Below are 10,089 nucleotides of genomic sequence, written 5' to 3'. Positions count from 1 at the left end.
ACGGAAAAGTGTGAAGAGAGTTTCCAGGAGTTAAAACGAAGACTAGTGACGGCTCCAGTGTTAGCATTGCCAGATGAGATGGGAAACTTTGTCATTTATAGTGATACTTCTCTGAAAGGATTGGGACGTGTGTTAATGCAGCATGACAAAGTGATTGCGTATGCCTCCAGACAACTAAAGCCTCACGAGCAGAAATATCCAGTTCATGACCTTGAATTGGCGGCTATAGTATTTGCTTTAAAGTTATGGCGTCACTACTTGTATGGCGAGAAATGCGATATTTATACAGACCATAAGAGCCTGAAGTACATATTCACGCAGAAAGATCTGAACATGAGGCAGAGAAGGTGGTTGGAGTTGATTAAGGACTATGATTGTTCGATTAATTATCATCCAGGTAAAGCCAATGTAGTGGCTGATGCCTTAAGTAGGAAGGAAAGGCTGAATATGGTTAAGATGACTAAGGAATTGGCACGAGACTTGGAAAGAATGGAAATTGAAGTTCAAGGATCTAACGGAAGTCAAGAGCAACTATATGAAATTACTTTCCAGCCAGCATTGATGGAAAAGATTAGAAGATGTCAAGAAGGAGTTATGGAACAAGAGTTAGATACTTTGACAGGAGAAGAGTTGTGTACTCAAAAAGATAGTCAAGGTTTATATAGGTTTTCGTCCAGAGTTTAGATTCCTGATGTAACAGAGTTGAAGAACGAAGTATTATAGAAAACACATAACTCTAGGTTTTCTATACACCCTGGTAGCACCTAGATGTACCAGGATTTGAAGAGAAATTTTTGGTGGCCAGGAATGAAGAAGGATATTGCCAATTGGGTAAGTAAGTGTCACGTGTGTCAGACGGTGAAAGCAGAGCATCAACGGCTGAGTGGATTGTTACAACCTTTGGAGATTCCCCAGTGGAAATGGGAAGACATTGCCATGGATTTTGTAGTGGGATTACCAAAGACGAGAGCGAATCATGATGCTATTTGGGTAATCATTGATAGATTGACTAAGTCGGCGCATTTTCTTCCGATTAATAAAAGGTATTCATTGGAAAGGTTAGTTAAGTTATACTTGGATGAGATAGTTACTAAACATGGAGTTCCTGTTTCTATAGTGTCGGATCGAGACCCGAGATTTAATTCCAGGTTCTGGACTAAATTCCAAGAGTGCCTAGGAACAAAATTGAATATGAGCACCGCATATCATCCTCAAACGGATGGCCAAAGTGAGAGGACGATTCAGACCATAGAGGATATGTTGAGAGTCTGTGTTCTAGATTTTAAGGGTAATTGGGATGAGCACCTACCTTTGATTGAGTTCTCGTATAATAAGAGCTACCATGCCAGTATAGGGATGCCACCTTATGAAGCTTTGTATGGACGAAAGTGTAGATCACCATTGTACTGGGATGAGGTAGGAGAAAAGAAAGTGTTAGGCCCTGAGTTGGTTCAGCAGACTAGAGATGCCATAGTATTGATTCGGAAAAGATTGGAAGCAGCTCAAGATAGACAAAGAAAATACGCAGATATGTATAGGAAAGACATGGACTTTGAGATAGGAGCTTTGGTGTTACTAAAAGTATCGCCTTGGAAAGGGTTAGTACGATTTGGTCAGAAGGGTAAACTTAGCCCTAGATTCATAGGACCCTTTGAAGTTTTGAAGAAAGTGAAAGGTCGCTTATGAGATAGCGTTACCACCGCAGTGGAAGCACATTCATAATGTATTCCACGTGTCTATGTTGAAGCCCTACGTCCCTAATTCGAATCAAGTCATAGAATACGAACCGATTGAGCTTCAACCAGATTTGTCTTATGTGGAACAACCGGTCCAAATTTTAGACCGTAAAGAACGAGTCCTTAGGAATAAATCGATTTCTATAGTAAAAGTTTTGTGGAGAAATCCTCGAGTAGAAGAGTCTACTTGGGAATTGGAGTCAGACATGCTTGATAAATATCCTCATTTGTTTAGTTGAATTAGATTCTGGGGACAGAATCTTTTTAATGGGGAAAGAATATAACGACTCGTGAATTTTTATTTATTATTTTATACTCAGAGGTGTAATAAAAGTTTAAGTAAATAAATAAAAGTTGTGTATTGATTTTGTCAGCGGTTACTGATTGTTATTTAATTATTTATAATTTGTTGATATGTGGGATTGGAATTATGTGATTTATTGGTGAGTTATATGATTTTATTTCGCTTGTAAAAGTGATTTTATTGTAATTTTAATTCCATAAATATTTGGGTTGTCTTTAAAATTGGTTTTCTAATTTTATAATTTCAATAATTATTTTTAGGACTTTATAAAATTGAGAAATCAATATTTTGTTAATTATTCATTTTTTTTAAATGATTTTCTGAGTGTGTTAAATGCTAAAATCCATATTTAATTATGGGAATCTTTAAAAATTATGAAACTTATATTTTATTAAGTTCGTATTATTCTGAGAATTTTAAAATTGTTTTGGAAATTTTCGGAAATCGTTTTACCCGTGCGTTGTTTCGTTATTGGTTAAAAAGCGGGTATAAAGCGTACCTTAAAAATTGTTTAAAAATTTCGAAATTTACGTTTTTATTTACTTCGGGATATTTATAATATTTTAGTGCTATTTTCGTAATTTTTTTGGTACATTTTGATGTGCAGCTTGTTCGTTATTTTAAAAGAAAACAAACCAGAATTTAAAAAGAACGAGACAGGTATACGTGTAATTCTTGCAGATGGTTAAATTGCTGAGTGTCCATTTCTTTGATACGTGGCTTGCTATCAGAAAATCAAAAAAAAAAAATCAAAAGGGGGGTTTCCCCTTTTCACTGTGTTGCTCGGCTGTTGTCTCTCTCTCAAAATCTCTCTTCTCTCATCTCTCGTTATCTCTCTCCCTCCTTATCTCTCATTTCCCGTATCTTTTTCCCCTTCTTTCTTTGTTTGTTTCCGGCGTTCTTCTCCGGTTTCCCCTGTTACTCAGGTTTCGCCGCCGCCGTGCTTTTGCTCCGGTGAGCTTGGTGACTCTGTTGCTCAGTTGGTTTATGCATATATATATATATATATATGTGTGTGTGCTCTATGTAATGGTGTATATGTGTGCGTGATTGTGTTTTGTGTGTGTGTGTTGTGATGGCTGTGAGGCCGTGTGTGCGGTGGACGACGGTTGTGCAGTGTGTGCAGCTGTGTTCTTGGTTCTGTCTTGGGCTTGGTTCTGTGTTGGGCTTTCTGTGCTTTGGGCTTGCTGTTGGGCCTTATTTTGGGCCTCTACGGTTGGGCCGAACTCTGCAGTTAGGCTTGATTGTTATAACTTCTAATTTTTATTTCCTATTTTCTGCTGGGCTTTTGATTAATATTGATGATATTAATTATATATGCATAGTAATTTTAAGGATTAATCGGTGAAATTTTGCGCTGGAAACCCGAGAATTTATCGGGTACCCGCGAAATTTTGTCATCATTTGCGATGACTTTTTACGAGCGAACGGTGGACCGTGATGATTTGCGTAAAATATTTTTGGACTTAAATATTTAATTGTATTACGAATTGTGTTGTGGTGCAAGTTGTATGGAACTGGTGAATTTGATAAATATAAATTGTTGAGATTGTTGACGTCGATTGTAATCGACGGGTAGTCTTATAAATAAATAAGATGCTGTCAAATTTCCTAAAAATATATATTCGAAAATGTACATAATTACATTCTACATATTACCCCTAACACTATTTCCGACTACGTGACTAGGTGATTACGGGTTTGTGTGTATAATAATAATACGAGTCGGGTTATCGAATTGAATTGTTAGAATTTGAGGATATCAAGCATGTCGGTGTAATTGATTAGGGTATTCTGTATTTGTAGATTCCGAGCGAGTTTTCTCAGGACTAAAGTCAGCTTAAAAGCTACTTAGGGTTTTGTAAAGCGGTGCAAGGCAAGTACCCCTGACCATTCTTTTATGGTTCAGTATATGTGAATAACTAAATGTTTTACTTTCGTAATGTAACATAAACATTTTAAGTTACGTATCCCCTGTATTTGAAAATGTTGTTTAAATGATGTTTTGGGGAAAAGTAACTTCTGAAAACACCTATCTCTAAACGTGATTTAAATGAAAAGAGGATTTGAATAGTGTGCTGTGATAAAATTGATTTTGAAAAGAGATAGGTAAATGTGACGATTTTGAAAACTGGATTAAAACGATCAGATATGGGATACGTTGGGGCCAGAGTAGGCCTATTGAGTTGGCGTAAGAGGCTAATTCGGTTGTGCACACTGTATAACCGATTAGTCCAGCAGGTCAGAGACCTAGCTAGTCTCTGAGTTCCGGAACAGGTAATTGAAATGGCAGTTGGAGCCATGAATAAGATGGCAGTTGGAGCCGTCTAGTGTTGATAGCCAGGATTAGCTGTCTTCACATATCCATTATGTATCTGATTTGGATTTTGTGATTCCCGTAAGAGTACGGGTAGTTGATACAGTGATTTTATAGTAGTGACTAGTATGCTAAAATTGGACTCTGGTATTTTTATAGCACACTGCTACGTTGTTTTAATGAAGCATGCTAGTTAGTGATATCCGGTTTTTCTCTAAATTTTGTTGTAAAATGTTGATATCATGATTACAGTTCTGTTCTTATTATTGTTGCATTATTGATTTATCCTGTTATTCATATTTTGGTATCGCTGAGCGATTATGCTCACCCTTGCAAACTGTTAAGTATATCTCGCAGATGCCTAGAAGATCAGTCAGACCGACCTATGTTCCCGCCCCTACTGGACCTGGCTCCTCTGAGGTAGTTTGTATCAGGCCATGAGGTCTGAGGAGTTGTTGAATAAAGTTTGTGTGTCTTAGATGTTGAATAAAGAGTTTGTAATAATGAGAACCTGAATTATACTTGAACCTGGATCAGATCTTGGTTCGGGGTCGAGTTAGTATATTTTAATAATAATTCTGTTGTTTATATTTTTGGTAATTGTGTTTAGTGATGTCAACTCCTGACCCCGGGGTTGAGGCCGTCACATCATATCTGCATCAACATCAACTTCAGATAAATTTTCAGATTCTGAATCATCATCATCAGAATATGATGACTCTTAATCAAACTGTATGATAAGAGCCTTTCCTTTGCCCCTCTTTGAGACAACCACTTTAGGAGATTCCTCCTCAGATTTAAAAGCAACTTTCTTTGACTTTCTTCCATGCCTTTTGCTCCTTTGATCCATCTCAAGTTCATGAGTCTTGAGCATACCATAAATTTCATCAAGAGTATTTTCAACAAGGTCATAGTTGTCTCTTATGGTAGTAGAATTCTAATCCCAATTTTTAGGAAGAGCCAAAAGGAATTGTAGATTTAAATCTTAAAGATCATATTCCTTGTCCACCAGTGACAGATCATTCAAGAGTTTGGCAAACCTGTCATATAAATCAGTTAATGATTCGTCAGCTTTTGAATCAAAGTGCTCATACTCTTGTGTGAGTATAGTCTTCCTGTTCTTTTTGATGGCTTCAGTTCCCTAGCATCTTTTCTCCAAAGCACCCCATATTTCTTTTACAGTCTTGCATCCAATTACCCTATTTGACATGACATTGTCAATTGCACTATGAAGCAGATGCCTTACCCTTGTATCCTTGGCAATAGATGAGATGTCTTCAGGTGTGTAATCGCATTTCTCCTTTGGTATCATCTTTGTTGGTTGATCAGCAACTGCAACAGAGAGCTTGGTAGGCTTATATGGTCCATCATTAATTCTATCAAGGTATTCTGGATCGGTCGCTTCCAGAAATATAGCCATCTTTACCTTCCATATAGGATACTCGGATGCTCTCAGTATGGGAACCCTAATACTCTCATATCGACTGTGTGTTTGATTGTTTTGAGTATCTTGAGTTTTGGTGGGCTTAGGTGGAGTTTGTGTTTCGTCAGACATGATTATAAACTAGATCTCACTGTTTGTATATCAACAGAGAGGCTCTGATACCACTTGTTAGGTCACACAACACTATAGAAGGGGGTTGAATATAGTGTTTATACAATCAAATCGATTTAGAATACAAGTATGTAACAGTAATCAAGTTTATTCAATATAATAAGCTCTGTTAAAAGTAGGTTACTCTCAGTGATGAACAATATCACTAAGAGCTGTTAGGTTACAATGAATAATCTTTCTCGTGAATGATAACACTTATAGTATAAACCCTAAGCTGTATTTATATAGTACACAGTTACAAGATATCTTCTAATTGATATGGAATATAATTTTGTCTCCTAAAATATATCAATCAGATATTATCTTCTGTAGTCATATAGCTGTCCAACTCTTCATGCATATCTTCTTTTGTTTTAGTCCAGATCCTCTCCTATAAATCAGCTGCATTCCTTATCTGAAGTGTACCCGCACTTAAGTCCTGATATAAATTCTGACGGTCTTAAGTTCTGATATAAGTTCTGACTTCAGTAAGTTCTGATTTCCAGTAAGTCCTGATAAGTCCTGATATTAAGTTCTGAAACTAAACACAATAGATTAGACATCACTACAACATATTTGCAATCATACAACTGTTTTATTACCGTTATGTGATAGGTAGAGTTTTCGTTGTCTATCCAACACTCGTGTGATCAAAGATTGGACAACGGTTGTTTATAAACTCGTAATAAGCGAGATTCAATAACATTTTTTTAATACTGGTTACAATCAAGAATTCGCAACGGGTACTCTATATTAACCATTGTTAGGAAATTCTTTAAACAACTGTTTCTTTATTTAACTGTTGTCTACCTAACTTAACAATAATGGTTTTGTAGAAAAACCATTGTTGTTAATTTATTCGATATTTTCATAAACAACAGTTTATATACTTCTTTTAACTCATTAAAACCGTTGTCATGAATGTTTTTTATTTAAAAGAAAATGGTGTAAAAGATTTAAACCATTGTAAAAAATATCAAAAGACAGCAGTTTTTTTTAAAAAAAATATGTGCAATGAGACATACAACGGTTTTCATCATTTTTTAAGTGGGTTTCACACAACTGTTTACAAAATTAATCTCATTATTTAAAATAAATCAATTTTAAAATAAAATGTTATTATATTAATTTAATTGTTATTTCAAAATTAAAATTAAATTTATAATACAAAGGTTCTCTACAAGAATTACAACTATAACTTCAAATCTATTTCTAAACATTCTCATTAAGGTACACAATAACTAATTTGTATACATATTCCTATTTAGATTAATGTGTAGAGCTGCATGCATTCCAATTGCAAAACCCTGCTCAGTGGCATGAATAGGATTACCGAGTCCAACAGGATGTTGGAAGCTTTGAAATCCCGGTATATGACTGGCTGTTCTTCTCCGTGAAGAAAAGCAAGGCCTTTTGCAGCACCAACTGCAATCTTTAATCTCGTCAACCAGGGCAATGAAACAGAGTATCTTGCACATATTATTAACAACGTAAATTTTAGCTCATTAGTAGCAGTTTGATCAGAAGATCTGTAACTTAATCACGCATTATGTTACATTAACTCACTTCAGATCATATAACTTGAGGACAAAACATGCAGACGTCTGTGATCTCTTTACCATGAGTTGTTAAGTGTGTAGTAAGTCAAGTCCGCACACTTTAAATTTATTATCATGACCTATTTTTACCATTAAGCTTTCATCATTTAGTACTTGTGCTTTACTCTAAATTCATGTACCCTACGCACAGGTCCTTATTGGAGTTTTGTGTCTATATTACCTGGACTCTAGTCACTCTACCACAAAATCTAGCTGTTTGTAGTGGCTTGCTTGACTAGTTGACTACCCCAACATTGAGACTTGAGAGGTGTGGGCTATGTGAGTCAAGATTGGCTTATAAATTAGTATTAATTTTTTTATGGACATGGCTCACCTATGAGAAAAGGCAAAGGCAGAGCCCTGGCCTGTTAACAGCAGAAACAAGACCAGCCCAACATTGTAAATTCAAATTCCAGACAAATTTTTTTTATAGCTACTAAGAAATGACAATTGTCAGCATCAGACATGGTAGCTAAACCTGAAGCTCCTTATCATTTGAGCTTGCTTTTTTTTCTATACCAAAAGAATAGTGCACAAATTTCTTTATTTAAACATAAAAGAGTGGTAGCAAGATTTACCTGTATGTTATCTGTATATCAATGTCCAAACTCCGAATCACTGAAAGTCTTGCAACAAAATAGTTCCCAAGTCATGAAATTTTATAACCAAATTATTCATTTTTATTAGATTTTAACGCTAGATAAGCCATGTGTCAACATATGCAGGGCCAGGTACAAGGACATTTGCAATTCTCACCATAAAGAATTTAAAATGCTCATCAGCCATTCTCATGCATACTGACTACATACTATATAAACATTCAAAATTCTACAAAAATACACTAGAAAAGACCAAAAAATGCAAACTTTAAATTCCGTTTGTCGGAATACTACTATGAAGTCAAGTCTGTAGGAAGCTATTGTATCATGCTCCTTTTATACTATTCAAATATCATTTAACAGATAAAAAAGAACACCAGTTATCACTAATATGGCCATTTAGATGTAAATCACTAGTTACGATTTAAATACAGCCCCTTAAAATGACACAAATTACTAATCACTAATGATCGACGTTCAAAAAATAACTGGTCTTAACAGTACAAATTAGTAGCTCTCAGTTATCATTCTAATTTTGATTATTTCAGGACTCTCTATACACAAGTATACATACAATCATATCCAACCAAAAACTTTACAGAATCAAATACTAAAAAAGAACACAATTACAAAACATAATCATCATTATCACATAAATGAAATAAAATAAAATCTCAAGTACCTTAAACAGCGATCTCCGAATAGATGAATCACTGAGAGGAACAGACACGGAAAGCTACAACCAAAGAAATTAAATAAAATGAATGACATGGGTATGTAAAACTAATTACAATCTAATTAAAATGAAGAAAGTAAACCTAAATTAGATAAAGGTTAGAACAGAAACCTATGCAATAGCAGAATTAGTCATGAAAATGAGGTAAAAAGTAGTGTTTATGTAAGTATATATATAGGAGCAGTTAAGTTGGGTAATGAGGAACAACCTTTAGGATCATGGAAAGGACAAAACTATAGAGTCGTAGGAGTTTCAAGAGACAACTTGTGCGAGCACTATTATGATATCACTAATCGAAAGACACCCAGTCCCACACCCCGCATCACAAACCGTAACCATCATCTTTCATTATTTTTAATAACACTTTCCACAGTTTTCGCATATATCCAATTCTAATATCCAATCGCACCTCATCAGTATCTCCATATATCTTCTTCCACCTATCAAACTCATTGTTATCGCCGCCGCAGACTTCTTCGGCTTGCAGTTGACGGCGTTTCTCGGGGTCGGTGAGAGTGAGGGCGGCGACGGAGCTGGTTCCAATGACGGCGATTGTGGCGGTGTCGAGGATTTCGAGTTGGGGTGAAATTGAGGAGACTAGGAGGGCCTTTCGGGTCGGGTTGGTGAGAGTGGGGAATGGGCTGGGCTTTTTGAAGTGGAGTGATGTGTGGGAGAATAGGGCTGAGGAGAAGATACGGTGGATGGTTATGATTAGCTTACCGTGGAATTTTGAATTCAATACCCCTTCCCTATCTAGATTACTATCAGCAAACAAGGAGATTGATGAAAATCACTTAATCGATGTGATTTTGAAAAACAAAATTAGGTAAGAAACTGGAGAGGTGACATGATTTTAAACAAATCAAGGTTAGAAATCGGAGATGGAAGAATGGTAGAGGAACAATGAAAAATTGGGGGAGCAGAAAAAAAATTAATTAAAGAAAGAAGTAGTGTGATTGGGAAAAAAAGGGGAGATAAGGGGGAAATGAAATTTGGAGGAAGGGGGAAATGAAATTTCATTGGAGGGAATAAAAAAATTGGGTGAAAATGTGAGAATAGTTTAATAAATTTTTTAATTTACAAATATTATTATATTATTATATTTATCATATTACATATTAGTGTTAAAGAATTATTTAAAATTTTCTTATTTAAAAATAACAATTATTTTTATACATGAATTTTGATTATTATAAAATTACCTT

This window comes from Apium graveolens, chromosome 4 (assembly GCF_009905375.1).
Source record: "Apium graveolens cultivar Ventura chromosome 4, ASM990537v1, whole genome shotgun sequence".
Taxonomy (NCBI): domain Eukaryota; kingdom Viridiplantae; phylum Streptophyta; class Magnoliopsida; order Apiales; family Apiaceae; genus Apium; species Apium graveolens.
Note: the sequence above shows the minus strand (reverse complement) of the source record.